General features: G+C 33.8%; 1 protein-coding gene across 2 annotated transcripts in view; it reads left to right on the top strand.

Annotated features, from left to right (window-relative positions):
• Positions 1 to 14,734, top strand: part of KLHL1 (kelch like family member 1) — a 378,567-nt gene that overhangs the window by 160,026 nt on the left and 203,807 nt on the right. The window lies entirely within an intron of this gene.

Below are 14,734 nucleotides of genomic sequence, written 5' to 3'. Positions count from 1 at the left end.
CCACAAAAAAAACGTTTCTTTTGCTTTTTATCTTACAACCTTTTTACTATGGAATAAGTTGTATCGACGAAAATTCAATGTTGATGTCTTACCCACAATGTGTTAGTATGTGGAGATGGGGGCTTTTGGTTGTAATTTGGTTTGGATAAGGTCTTGAGGGTGGGTACCTCATGATGAGATTAGTGCCCTTATAAGGAGACACACCAGAGAGTTTGCCTCTTTTCTCTCTCCACCTTGTGAGGACACAGTAAGAAGGTGGCCATCTGCAAGCCAAGAAGAGAGCCTTCACCAGGGACCCAATCAGTTTACCCCTTCATCTTAGACTTCCCAATCTCCTGAATAAGGGAAAGAAATTCCTGTTCCTTAAGCTACCCAGTCAGTAGTATTGTGTTATAGCAGCCTGAGCTCACTGATATATTTTCATCGTAGCACATTATGTTTGGTATGGCTTTGCCTATATGATTTGTGGATGAAAAAAATCATACTTACAGTATATATTATAAAGTATTTATTGGTAAAGTAAATATTGGCTTTCAAAACTCCTGGAAACTTCTATAGTCAGTGAAAATATTTAGATGTTTAAACCAACCACTCTCCATTTTTTTTTCTATAACTGACTTTCTGTACCATTTTAATGATGGGCTTAAATGGAGTGAATATCACTTGGTAAATATTCCAAAAATAATTTAAATCTATTTATATTTTTCTCTTTGATTTTTTCTATATATAAATAGGTATTTTAACAGCTTTGTAGAGATGCCAAAAATCATTTGGATTGCACACTTTAAATGTGTGAACTTTGTGGTATGGAATTTTTTTCATGTTATTTCCTTTCTAGAATAGAATAACCAGTTATAACAATTCATACAATATTTCATACCCTAGAAATAATCATCCTAAAACACTTAATCTAGTTTCTGGCATATAGTAACTCCTATATAAAATGTTAGCCATTTTTCTTATTTTCATTATTAACATTATTAATGATTTGATTGTTATTATTGAAACAACCAATTGTAGAATATAGAACTTTCCCTTTCCACCTCAAGGGAAGAATTTATATGAGTTAAATCTCATTAATCTTTATAGTTGCTACTTATTAAAAACTCTTAAGATTCAACATCTTTTCAAATCACTAATGACTATCAGCCATTTAAAAGTCTTCTAATTGTTATTCTTATACAGAATTTCAATATTATTTTATTTTTCTTCTTTAATCCTTTAAGCTGATTAGTAAATTAAATGAAAATAAACAAATAAAAGGAGGGAGATACATGCTTTGTAATTCTATTGTCAAATTGTTCCTTTGGAATATTCTATGACAGGGCATAGTACTGCTACTGAAATTATATGAACCCTGTAAAATCAATGTAAACAAATATTTCATTAGCCAAAATATCAAAGTCCAACTGCAGTCACTTAATTATGCACATTTCATTACAATTAGAAGTTCCTGGCTTAGCTAAGCCAAAGAACAATATGCCTCCATATCCAGAGGGATAATGGTCCCTTCTGGTCTAGTTTGAAATTATTAATTTAGTAATAAAGATGTTTTTCCTGCAGCTGCTTGGACTGCTCTGCATTTTATCACAGAATAATAACAATATTTTTTAGACATTTTAAAATGTATATTCTATAGTAAAATATATTTAAAACCAAAATATAAAAGAGTTCTGGTTAACATTCTAACATTCTAAACAACTTTTAATTTATTTTTGAGACTATGAATGGATTATGTGTTGTGTCATGTCTGTTGAAAATTAAATGATTTCAAATTCTTTTAGAAACATAAAGCTCCAATATTTTCCAGATGCTCACAGGTTACCATTTTAGTGAAGAAAATTTACTGACCAGTTTTCTTCCTACACCGCTGTTTCCTCTCAGTTCTAACACTTTAAAATGACTGTTTTGTAACTGATGTTATAATTTTTCACCATATCTTTGCTCCTGATCCTTGTTTAATCGCACATGTGTCCCCATTTAATCTATTCAATCTGTGCTTTGAGAGCAAACTTATTACCAGTTTTTTTCTTTTTAACTGCTTTAATATAGCAAATCATCCCAGGTTTCCTGGTACATCTGGGACTAAATTCTTTATTGGCTCTTATTATTTATTTGTTTATTTTATAAATAATACTTTTTTTTCCTAATTTTTAATTTCCTTGCTAAAATTTTTAGGTATGAACTTGACCTTCAATGGCTAGATCTTACCTTGCTAGCTACCTGCCTTTGCTATTTATATCTTTTGCTAACTTTCCTTTGGAAATTTCACCCAGTTATTTGGCTTCAGCTATTGATTTTGTGTGGATGATTCCAAAATCTATTCAGGAAGGTGACCCAACCTGGCAGTGGTTCATGTGCAAAATACTGGAAAATTTTGAAGGCAAGCTCAGTATTAGGCAGAAGTGTGAAACTAATTCTAAAACATTAATTTAAACTTTGGCTGCATGAATATATAGACAGCAACAAAATAATTGAAGGAAATAGCCCCCCATTCTATTATTAGTCAGAGTTCATTATGAGACCTGTGCTTATTTTTGGACATCATATTTCAAAAGCATTAGAGAGTGACAAATAGAAACAGACGAGAATAACAAGAATAGTAAATATTTTATAATCATGTCATATGAAGGGACTTTGAAAGACATTCGGGTTCCTGTAGCTGAATAATATTATGGCAGGAAAATAATCATCTTCACATATTTGTTAGAATAGACTTCTGTCTAAAACAGTGTTGTGTAAATGTTTCTCATTCTGTTTTTCATTTTAGTAGTGGTCTTCTGTTCAAATTAAAGGTTATATGAAAGAATAACATTAAGGTTGATTTGCTTTTTGTGAAGATGAATGGAAAGTCCAGAAGTCTATGTCAGTCATCTGATCTTTCTTTCTCCGCTGGGTTGTCTATTTCTGCTAATCATCACTGCCACTTCCCTCCAAGGTCATCGGGCCTTTTGAGGAGACTCCTGGAACTGCATCTCCCAGAAATACTCTCTCCATTTGGTTCTGGGTTACAGTTTGCCAATAACAAGCATCCATGTAGGGGATGGAAAGTGGAAGAGGTGCAAGGTACAACTTCATAAGCAGCTGAAAGCAGAAAAGTAGATGAATGGAAAAATTGAAATAACTGCTTTGCAAGCCTTTGAAAGCGGTGTACTTCCCTGCTGGGGACTGAGACCTTCTGGAGGTTCTTGGGGAATGGAGTGCCTTTGCTGAGTGCTTCTGAGAACAATTCACATAGAACTGAAGGTTGAGACCATTAACATAAAGTTCCCGACCTTCACTTGCACCACCTGTCAATTCACTGTCCACAAATCTTTCTTGTATTGAACATAGAGTGGCTTGTTTTCCTAACCCAACACTTATCTCAAAAGAGCAGATTCACACTCCATATTTGGAGTCCTCCACACCTAGCTTCTAAACTACTCCCAGGGCATTTTTCCTCAAAATTTAATGGAATTGACTTCACCCCTCCTAAACATGTGCTGTGAATTCCCTTCACTTTTACTTTACTCATGATATTTCTCTTGCCTGGAATCTCTGGTATCTAATTCTAAATAACCCCTCCATTTCCAGTTTTAGTTCATCCATGCCTAAGAAATGTCTTAAAACTTTTCATGGCATTCTTTCTCTCCTTTGAAATCTTAGTATTCCTCTATTTAGGATTGTGTGGCATCATCATAAATTTCCTTATACAATTAATTACCTTTTACTGTCTTTGTGACTGGTCTTCACAACTCTACTGCAAAATCCTTTATGATAGAATGAGTATTCTCTGTGGAAATGCATTTTGTCCTGACAAAGTATCTAGTACATTGTAATATATTAACATATTTCCTTTGGATAGTCTTTTAGGATTGTGACTCTCAGCACTCATGAATTCAGTAATTCAAGATGACCACACATGGTTTTCCTCTTTCTTTTCAGTCTCATTTCTTACCATTATTTTCCCTATTCACATAGTTCTAGCCACACCGATCTTACTGCTTTTTGACTACACCACACATCTCACCTGAAGACCTTTGTGTTTGCTCTTTCTTCCCTCTGCCAGGAACACTCTTCTACCAAAATATATTTTCTCCTCTGCCTCATTCAGACATCTGCTCAAATGTCACTTCCACAGAGTTCTCATCTCTGAAAGTTCTTTTTTAATGAAGATTTATTTCTTTATCTTAGAGAGAGAGAGGGAGAGAGAGAGAGAGAGCAGGGGGAGGAGCAGAAGGAGAGGGTGAGAGAGCATTTCGGGCAGACTCCCCGCTGAGCACAGAGCCCAGTGAGGGCCTTGACCTTATGACCCTATGATCATGACCTAAGCCAAAATCAAAAGTTGGATGCTTAATGGACTGAGCCACCCAGGTGCCCCTCATCTCTGAATATTCTATATAATGTGGCACTGCCTTCAAAACCCTCTATACCCTTACATTGTTTCGTATCCTTTAGAGTACTTATGAGTTTCTGGCTTTATATTTTTTTACTTTGTCATTGTTTTGTTGCTTTCTTCTCTACCATTACTATGGCAGTTTCGTGGTAGCATTTTTTTAAACATCTGTACCTTAAGTGCATAGCATTTATTGTTGAGTGAAAGAGTGAGTGACTGTTGAATATTCTATACCAGGAACTATAGTAGGTGGCGCTGGAGATAACAATGGTGACCAAAATAGACATAGACTGCCCTTAGAATAAAGATGAATATGTTGAATGCAAATAAATTACAACTATAAATGACAATTATATATATTCATATATATTTGCATATATGTATTTATATGGTAACTGTTATAAAGGAATGTAAGATGCTGTGGAAGAGTAAAACAGCCTTATACCGAGTTGTAAAGGATGAGGCAGAATTCATCAGGGGAAGAGTTGGTTAGAGAACGTTCATGATGAGCCAGTGATCTGAGGTGGGAAGGAGCTTATTCTGTTTAAGGAAATTCAAGTGTGATGGGATGGTAGAGGAGAAAGGAAGAGAGGTGGATGATAAGGCTAAAGATTTAGGCCGAGCCAATTTTCCGAGGTTACTGAGAATTTGTTAAGGATTCAGGTTTTTATATTGAAAATAATGGTGTATCATTGAAAGTTTTTTGAGCAAGTAAAAGCCAAGATTTAATTTAAAGACTAGTCAGAATGACATGAGGAGGAAGCAAGAAGAGAGACTAAGAAAAAAGGTTGGCACTTCACTAGAGGCCTATATGTATACTGGGTGAGTGAGAGAGAAAAGAAACTGAGGTAACTCTAACTTCAGCCATTGTGTTTGATAGCAATGCTTTTCACTACTGGTACTGGTGGGCTACAAGTTAAGTGTACATAGTATATATCAGGTTTTGTTCTAGGTGTTAAACATACTGAATTTAATCCTTTCAAAACCCCTGCAAAGTATGTGTAATACTCATTCCAAAAATGATAAAACTAAGATTCAGGGGTGTTCAATAATTTACTGAAGAATAATATCAAAAACATGCTAGAATGGGGATTTAAGCTTAGTGCTGTCTTACTACAAATTAGGTGTTCCATCTAATATGCTGATGATTACACAGTGAGTACATTTTATCCATTATATCAAATCAGATTTCTGATGTCCAGAACACTTCAAAACATGGATTACTTCAGACAAGTGGATTTTATAAATCTAAAGCATAGATAAGAGCACAGAACTCCATGAACATTTTGTTCCTCTGTTTTTGTTTTTGTTTTGTTTTCATTTGCCTGTTCAGTGCACTCGCCGTTCTGCCCAGTGCTACCAGCATGGCATGCAGGATTTCACCATGTTTAAGCTAGAAGCAGAAGCGTGGCAATAGGACTCATCAAGAGGCTACCATGTTCAATCAACAGCCTTGAAAGGTGGAAGTCTCAGAACTGGAGCATAAGCCTCCCCGAGTCAGTGTGAGAGTAGTTGCCCTGTCAGTCCCATACTCCAAAAATCCTATACCTCATTCACTTGTCCTTCAGAGCCATTACAGCAATGCCAGAGAAAAAGAACAAACTTTATGTGCTTTCTGTTCATGGTTTTGAAATATCTGACATTTCTTATGGTCTTTAGCTAGCAGCATGCTTTTTTTTTTATCTTTACCAATAACCCTTCTAATAACCCATAAATTAGAATTTGCATTGGGAGAATGAATTGCTTTGCGTTTCTGCCATTAAAACAAAGTTCCTTTCATCCATAATTTTCTCAGGACTATTATGTGATAAATTAGTGATAAAATTTGTGTTGAATGTTATCTTTTTTATTATTCATTACATTGTGTTACTACTTTTCATTATCTTATATACACACATGGTCTGAGTAATGAGTTTAAATTAATATACAATTGTCAAGTTAAAAAAAGGCAAAATTTGACTTTCAACATTTCTTTGATAATTGAAGAAATGAAGGTTGAATACAATGAGTGGCTTGGATGACAACTGCCCCCAGAGCTGGATGATCACAAGTAGTAAGGAAGCACGTGGAAGCTTCCCTAGAAAGGAACTTCCTATTGTTTTTGTTTTTCTTTAATTCCTCTGTCCCTAAATTAAGGTTACAACTTTTTATAGGTAGTCATCTGTGTTCTAACTCACAGTCATTAGTACAATTCTAGTCTACTGGCTAAGATGAAGTTGATTTGAGTGGAGTTTTAAAAAATTGACTTTTGTGTTTAGTGTCATGTGCAAACAGGATATTCACATTACACTGAATAAACTGATAGAGATGTATAATAAATAGTAACATTATAACACATAATTATTCACTCATGTGATTGCAGTTTGACTACACAGAACTTTGTAATTGTTAGGGCTCATAAAATAACCACAATTAAATATGCATTTATGACAATTTCAAAGACTAATTAAGCATAATCACAGAGTATGCAATGAAAATTATAAGCTTTTTAAGGGTCCATTTTAGATACAGTCCATTTCTTCTATTCAGATGCTCTTCAAATATGTTTCCTTTTTAGGTTTTTGTATCCAAACTGAAGATAATTCTATTTTAAGAAACTTATCCTTCCGCTTTCTTGATGTTGATGATGTTGAAGATAATAATATTCATCTACTTGAAAAGTATTCTATTCATTTAAAGATGGTGTCATTTGCATATTTTAATTTTATTTTCATTTCTCCTACTGAGCTATTTCTAAAACAAATATATAGCAATAGCTGTATAAAATCACCACACACACACACACACACACACACACACACACACACACACACACACAGAATCTACTATTAAAATGTATTAGGTTTTCTTTATTGTCTAACAGATATAAATGGCTGTGTAGTTACTGTTGTCTTGAGTTGATGCTGTAGCAACAGAACTAACAAAGTATCAAGAAGGAATTAATGTTACAAAATATCCTATAAACACACATATAAAAGATTTTCATAGTAATTTGTGAGTAGTCCCCAAGTGTTTAATTATTTTAATCACTTAATCTATAGAATTCCCTTCTGTAACAAGTAATATTAGTATATTATTAAAATAGCCCTGAAAGGGCTTCTTATGTAATATCAGGAGAAAGGAAAGCCAGAAATTTTTTGGCTACAGTGCTCTTTTCAGTTTGCAAAGCACAAGTTCTTCAACAAATGAAATCAGTGATATGCTTTTGATCAAGTGAAAAAAAATTCTGATTTTTTATGCATATGGAAGTTTCACTTTATCACAATAATTTGCACCTCTGGGGCATCTGGGTGGCTCAGTAGGTTAAGGGTCTGACTTACCCTCAGGTCATGATCTCAGGGACCTGGGATCAACCACCGTATGGGGCTACCCATGCAGCGGGGATTCTGCTTCTCCCTTTCCCTCTGCTCTGCCCCCTGCTCGTGCTCTCTCTCTCTCTCTCATATAAATAAATAAAATCTTAAAAAAAATAATTTGCTCCTCATTAATGCATGTAAAATATTTGTATTTATATTTTTGATGAGGTAATGGATCACATATTATGAAACTAATTTCTTTTTATGCTTCTCTTTTAGGTTTTTCTCTTATTGTCAATTTTCAGTTAAGGACTATACTTGTGCTTAAAGATCTTTAACAGTAATTTTTTATTTTTTTATTTTTATTTTTATTTTTATTTTTTTAAAGATTTTATTTATTTGACAAAGAGAGGCACAATGAGAGAGGGAACACAAGCAGGGGGAGTGGGAGAGGGAGAAGCAGGCTTCCCACTGAGCAGGGAGCCCGATGCGGGGCTGGATCCCAGGACCCTGGGATCATGACCTGAGCCGAAGGCAGACGCTTAATGACTGAGCCACCCAGGCACCCCTTAAAGGAATGCTTTTAGAAATGTACGGTGATGGGTATTAAAGGGGGCACATTCTGCGTGGAGCACTGGGTGTTATGCACAAACAATGAATCATGGAACACTACATCAAAAACTAATGATGTAATATATGGTGATTAACATAACAATAAAATATATATATAAAAAAAGGAAATGTACTGTACAACCAGACAAAATTTAAGGAAAAAATAACCTCTTATAGATTATCAGGTATTTCCCCACAGACCCCAAGTTACTCTAAATATGTAATATTATGCACAGAGCTGGGGGTGCCTGGGTGGCTCAGTTGGTTAAGCCTTTGCCTTCTGCTTAGGTCATGATCCCAGAGTTCTGGGATGGAGCCTGGAGTCGAGCTCCCTGCTCCACAGGGAACCTATTTCTCTCCCACTGCTGCTCTCCCTGCTTGTCTCTCTCTCTGTCTAATATAAACAAATAAATAAATCTTTAAAAAATACTATGCACAGAGCTAGATTACATGTTCTGCAAGGCAACAAACTGCATCTGACTTGTTCACTTCTGTATTCTTTGTTCTTAATATATAACACCTTTCTCGTTTTATTTATTTTTATTTTTTAAAGATTTTATTTTTAAGCAATATCTATACCCAACATGGGGCTCGAAATTACAACCCCAAGATCAAGAGTTGCATGCTCTATGAAATGAGCCAACCAGGCACCCCACACCTTTCTTATTTTAGGTACAGGAATACGATATTTGAAAGAAAGAATAAATGAATAAATAATTTCAAATATTAATAATTTTAAATATGCTGTTATAAATTTTATTGACTTAAATGAAATCTAATGAATATCAATAATTTGGAGTGAAATATATTATCTATTCCACAATAACTAAAAATATTTATATTGTTCCCAATTTTACTTTTCATACCTCTTTATTAAAATATATTTGTAAATACATGCATACATACATACATACAGGATACATCCATGGTCTTTAAAGTTTTTTAGCTTTTTTTTTATCAGTTATTTAAAAACTGTTCAACAGGTAACATATATCCTATATATGATGTGTGTATATTTTTAAGTTTTTAGTGGATTCATTTCATAATCAAGATCTGTATTTAATATTTTTGAGTATTTCTTTTTTTATTTTTTAAAGATTTTTATGTATTTTTATTTAGAGAGAGAGCATGCAAGCAGGGGGAGGGGCAGAGGGAGAGGTAGAGAGAGAATACTCAAGTAGACTCCCCTCTGAGAACCCCACTTGGAGATCCATCTCATGACCCTGAGATCATGACCTGAGCCAAAATCAAGAGTCAGATGCTCACCAACTGAGCCACACAGGGGCCCCCAAACTGATTTTAAATAAGAATAACTTTCATTTGAAATACTCAAAAATATTGGTAAGATTGAGCCCTGCATCATGCTCAGGCCTGGGCCTGGAGCCTGCTGAAGATTGTCTCTCTTCCCATTTCTGTCTGCTCCTCCCCACTGCTCACAAACTCTAAAAAAAAACAAAAAAAAACAATAATAAATAAATAAAATAAAACAAAATCAGTTTTTATTGAAGGTCACTATGCTATCAAGGTATAAGTATGTAAACTAAGTTTAAAATGTTTTGTCCAACACAAAGGGCACATACAAAAAAATTAATAGTAGGGCAAATGTATCCTATTTTCATATATGATTGCAGATCATATAGAACAGCACATCATAATTAAAAGTCACTGGATAATAGTAAGCAGAAATCAGAAAGGTCTGAAGAATGGGATTCAGATCCTGACTTCAATAAGTAAATTCAATAAACAATACATTTTAGGGGGTGGGCTTTATCCCAATAACCACTTATAACTATTCTTTTCTCTTTTCATGTAAGGTGATATTTATTTGAGCAACATAAAAAAAGACATTTTAATGATATTAGAGTTATATAATCTACAATCAGTGAAAAGTTTTTCTTTAAAATAATGAAGAGTTGACTTTCAAAGCAAAATGGATTATTTCACTGATACTAAATCTAAGCAGATTTATTAAAGGCCGAATAAAGTTTCCAACCAGATGTTATACTATCCTAAGCAATTGTTAAAGGCAATTTGCATTTTAATTGGATCTAAAGTTAAAAGAACATGAAGAGATTTCCAAATATATGGATAGAGATGGAATTCAGTTTCTTCTCCAGTTTTTTTTTTGAAAGGAAAATAAGCTGATTATCAATTATAAAGTAGTGTTTCTATCTTTACTTCTGGTAATGGATAGGAAAAAATGAGGATAATGAAATGATGAGGAGACAGAGGATAGCATAAAATGTAGAAGATACTTTTCAAATAAATATATTGCAATTGAACTAGAAGAAAATTGATGAAGTTAAAATTAGGTTTTATTATATATAGTTGCTGATTAAGACATATATGCATAAATTTACATGCACAAATAGACATCTTTATGAACACTGACTGCATTTATTAATCCAGAAGAAAGGTTAGATTTTTAAGTAGTAAACTCTATAACCCTAGTTTACATTGTTTTGAAAATCTTCACTTCCCGCAGATCATATACATATGTATTTATATTATGATCATCATTATCATATTAATTTTTACATTTTAAACTTTTATAACTTTGACACACAACTAGAAAAAGCATAAATAAAAGTTAGACAACAACTAGGACATCATCTTCATTAGTAAAGTTGGTTTTGTCGTATGTTCTAACAGATACCACTGCAGAATGTAGTAATATACTTTTCTCCTCTTTGGCAAGTGCATTTTTCTCAATTATTCAGAAGGATTATGGGGAAGGATGTTACTAAATTCTGAAAACTTGAAAATCCCAACTTTTCTCAAAGACTCTAAAGCTTGGTTTTTAAGTAGTCAATGATACAGTGTGCATTTGAATGGTGTGCTTCCACAGGTAAGAAGTCTTTAGTGATTTGTGATGGTTTCATTGTCAGCAGACTGAAACATCATTTCACTTAGGAAAGAATATTATTTTACTAGATCATTTAGAATCAAAAGTGAACAGTTGGATGAACTCACTTGAAATTCATCATAGTAAATTGACACTCTTTTCTTTTACTTTTGAAGTCATCCATGCCCTGAGAATTATTGCTTTATTGTATTTCAAGAAGCCAGAAATATGAGTGATGTATTCCAGCTTAGTACAAATAACACTTAGTAATAAACATAACTTAAGACAAACAACTTCAAGATCTATAAACTTCTCTGAGTAAATATATCTTTTGGTAGCCTAGAAAACAGAGATAGGAATCAATGGAGCCTCAGGTTCCAGACCAAAATAAAAGACCTTTTCTGATAGATCAATAGATGAAAAATTTACGAACTCCAAGAATCAGCCTGGGTGAACAGAATAACATAAGACAACCATCAACTTTACATTCAATGGTATTCTCCGATATCAAATATTAGTAGAAAATAGATTTATCTTATTGACCAAAGAACAAAAAACTTTATCATAATCTACATTGCCCTTTATCTTATTTTTAAAAGCCAATATAATGTATATCAAATTAGGTTTGAAAGGTACATAATTCCCTCCAAATATTAGTTTTTGTTGCTATTATTGTTTTAATCTACACTATGACTAAATAAGATTTTGTACAAATATGATATTAGCATATCATATTACTCACATTAAATGTTGTAACCTAAAATTTTAATTAATAATACCTTAGAATTTTTGACATTCCTTAAAGCTCATTTTTTCTTGATGCTCATTTTTTAAATAATTTATGAGATAACAGAACACCTTTGAGATTTAAGGAAAAAATGGTCCAAATCCTGGCATAGATATTGCAGAAATAATTCTAACTAGATAGATAGACACCCAGGTGGCTCAGATGGTTAAGTGGCCAGCTCTTGATTTTGGCTTAGGTCATGGTCTCTTGACCTAAGTGCTGGGATAGAGCCTTGTGTTGGGCTCCAAAATTAGCAGGGAGCCTGCTTCAGGATTCGATCTCTCTCTCTCTTTCTCTCTCCCTCTGCCCCTCTCCCACCCCCCGCTTGCTCACTCTTTCTCTGTAATAAATAAATAAATCTTAGAAACAAATAAGTAAACTAGATAATTTCTCAAGTCTCTCTTTAAAACATTAGGTGAAAGTCTAAGCTGCACTCTTTATGTATTTGTTTGTTTATTTTACCCAGAATATGTTCCCATCAGTGCTGCTTTGATTTTGGCCAACAATCTCATTTTTTAACTCGTTTGTTTCCAATTCCATTATACCCTAATTTCTGAAGGTGTGTGAGATTTCAACATTTCTTAGACACAAAAAGAAGGTAAAGTATAAGGAAAAAATGCACTGAAAATTTTAAGACTCAGCTTTTTTTTTTTTTTTTAAAGATTTTATTTATTTATTCATGAGAGACAGAGAGAGAGAGAGAGAGAGAGAGGCAGAGGGAGAAGCAGGCTCCCAAGGAGCAGGGAGCCCGATGCGGGACTCGATCCCAGGACCCCGGGATCATGACCTGAGCCGAAGGCAGACGCTTAACCATCTGAGCCACCCAGGCGCCCTTAAGACTCAGCTTTTTAACTGTTTAATAAAACTGTGTGTCTTTGAGCAATTCACTCAAGATCTCGCTCATTAACTGTAAGATGATGTAGTTTATTTGCAATCATACTAGTCCCATGTGGTCCCTTGCAGCCTTATGATTTTCCAAATATTGTGTTAAATCTGAAATTCCATGAACTGTGAATGCATTTCTAGATAAGGTGGATAAGTGCCATTTTATCATTAAGTAATAAAACCTTAGTGTCACTACAAGTAGAACATTATCTGATAATGGTAGGGGATCAACAAATAATTATGGAAGAAGGAGTAAACATTTTCCTGCTTCCAAATGTTTTATGTTTTATAAAAACAACATTATTGAGGTAATAATTCACCAACCATACAATTCACCAATTTAAAGTGTACAACTCAATGCTTTTTAGTATATTCACAGAATTGTTCCTCCATCACTATAATCAGTTTTCAAACATTTCCATCACTTGATAAAGAAACCTGGTATCTATTAATAGTAACCCACCCCCCACTGAAATCATGCAGTATGTGGACTTTTGAGACTGGCTTCTTTTTGCTTAGTATAACGTTTTCAAGATTCATTCTTGTTATGGCATATGCTAGTACTTCATTTCTTTATATTACCAAATAATATTATACCACATAGAACTGCATTTTATGTATCTGTTCATCCTGTGATGGACATTTGAGTTGTTTACACTTTGGAGCCATTATGAATAATCTTGCTATGAACATTCATATACAAGTTTTTGTGTGGACCTAATATTTTCATTTTTTTGGACATGTAACCAGAAATGAAGTGGTTGTATAGTATCTATGTTAAAGATTCTGAAGACCTACCAGATTGTTTTTCAGAGTAGCTGCACCCATTTCACATTCTCGACAAGTGTCTAAGATTTCAATTTCTCTATATCCTTGCCAATAATTTTTATTAACTTTCTTCTTAATTATAGCCACCTAGTGGTTGTGAAGTGATAACTTGTTTTGATTTTCATTTCTCCAATCCTAATGAAATTCAACATCTTTTCATGTACTTATTAGATATTTTTACATCTTCTTTGGAGAAGTATCTCTTCTGTTCTTATGGTTGAGTTATAAAAGTTCTTTATGTATTGGAGACTTTCTCTGGGCTTGGCACAAACGGCTTTACATGCATTAGTGAAACATCCCTGTGAGATAGGTAAAACTACTGTTCTTATTTTGTAGATGAGAAAACCAAGATACAAGATTAAATGTCTTGCCCAAAGCCACCCAGCTAATGAATTGTAGATATTGAATTCTAATATAGAGTACAAGTATTAACCACTATGTGTCACTGCCTTAGGTTTTACTTAATAAAACTACAATCACTTTATTACTTTATTGAAAAAATATATTATCCAAAGATGAAGATAACTTTAAAAACTGATTTTTAAAAACATGATTAGAGAAAGTACATATTTTCTCCTTAATTTAAGTAAATGATGTGGGATAATGTAATCAATGTCGAACATGGACTATATATGTAAAATATTTTGGGAAGTATAAAGCGCAGGCTTGTCTGGGTGGCTCAGAGGGTTAAGCAGCTGCCTGCGGCTCCAGTCATGATCTCAGGGTCCGAGGATCGAGCCCCTATTCGGGCTCCCTGCTCGTCAGGGAGTCTGCTTCTCCCTGTCTTGCTCATCCTGCTTGTGCTCTCTTATTCTCTCTCTCAAATAAATAAATAAAATCTTAAAAAAAAAGAAGTATAAAGTGCAAGCCTAATGAAACGTATCATATTTTTACCAACACACCTAGGTTTACTTCTAATCTTAGAAGAGCAGGTGTGGCTCCAACTATTCAAGACTAATTCTTCGACTTCTTGATCTCAGCCCTCCTCTATTATTATTAGAACTTTTTCCTGTTTAATGCCTTGTTTTATAAATTGTCTTTTTTTTTGCACTGATACAATCTAACCAAAATGTTTTTCTTTATTTTCACTTCTCCATCACCATCTA

This window comes from Eumetopias jubatus, unplaced genomic scaffold, assembly GCF_037043125.1.
Source record: "Eumetopias jubatus isolate StellerSeaLion01/CBP00866 unplaced genomic scaffold, mEumJub1_p1.0 scaffold_3, whole genome shotgun sequence".
NCBI lineage: Eukaryota > Metazoa > Chordata > Mammalia > Carnivora > Otariidae > Eumetopias > Eumetopias jubatus.
The sequence above is the reverse complement of the archived record's forward strand: the minus strand, read 5'-3'. Positions and strand labels throughout refer to the sequence as shown.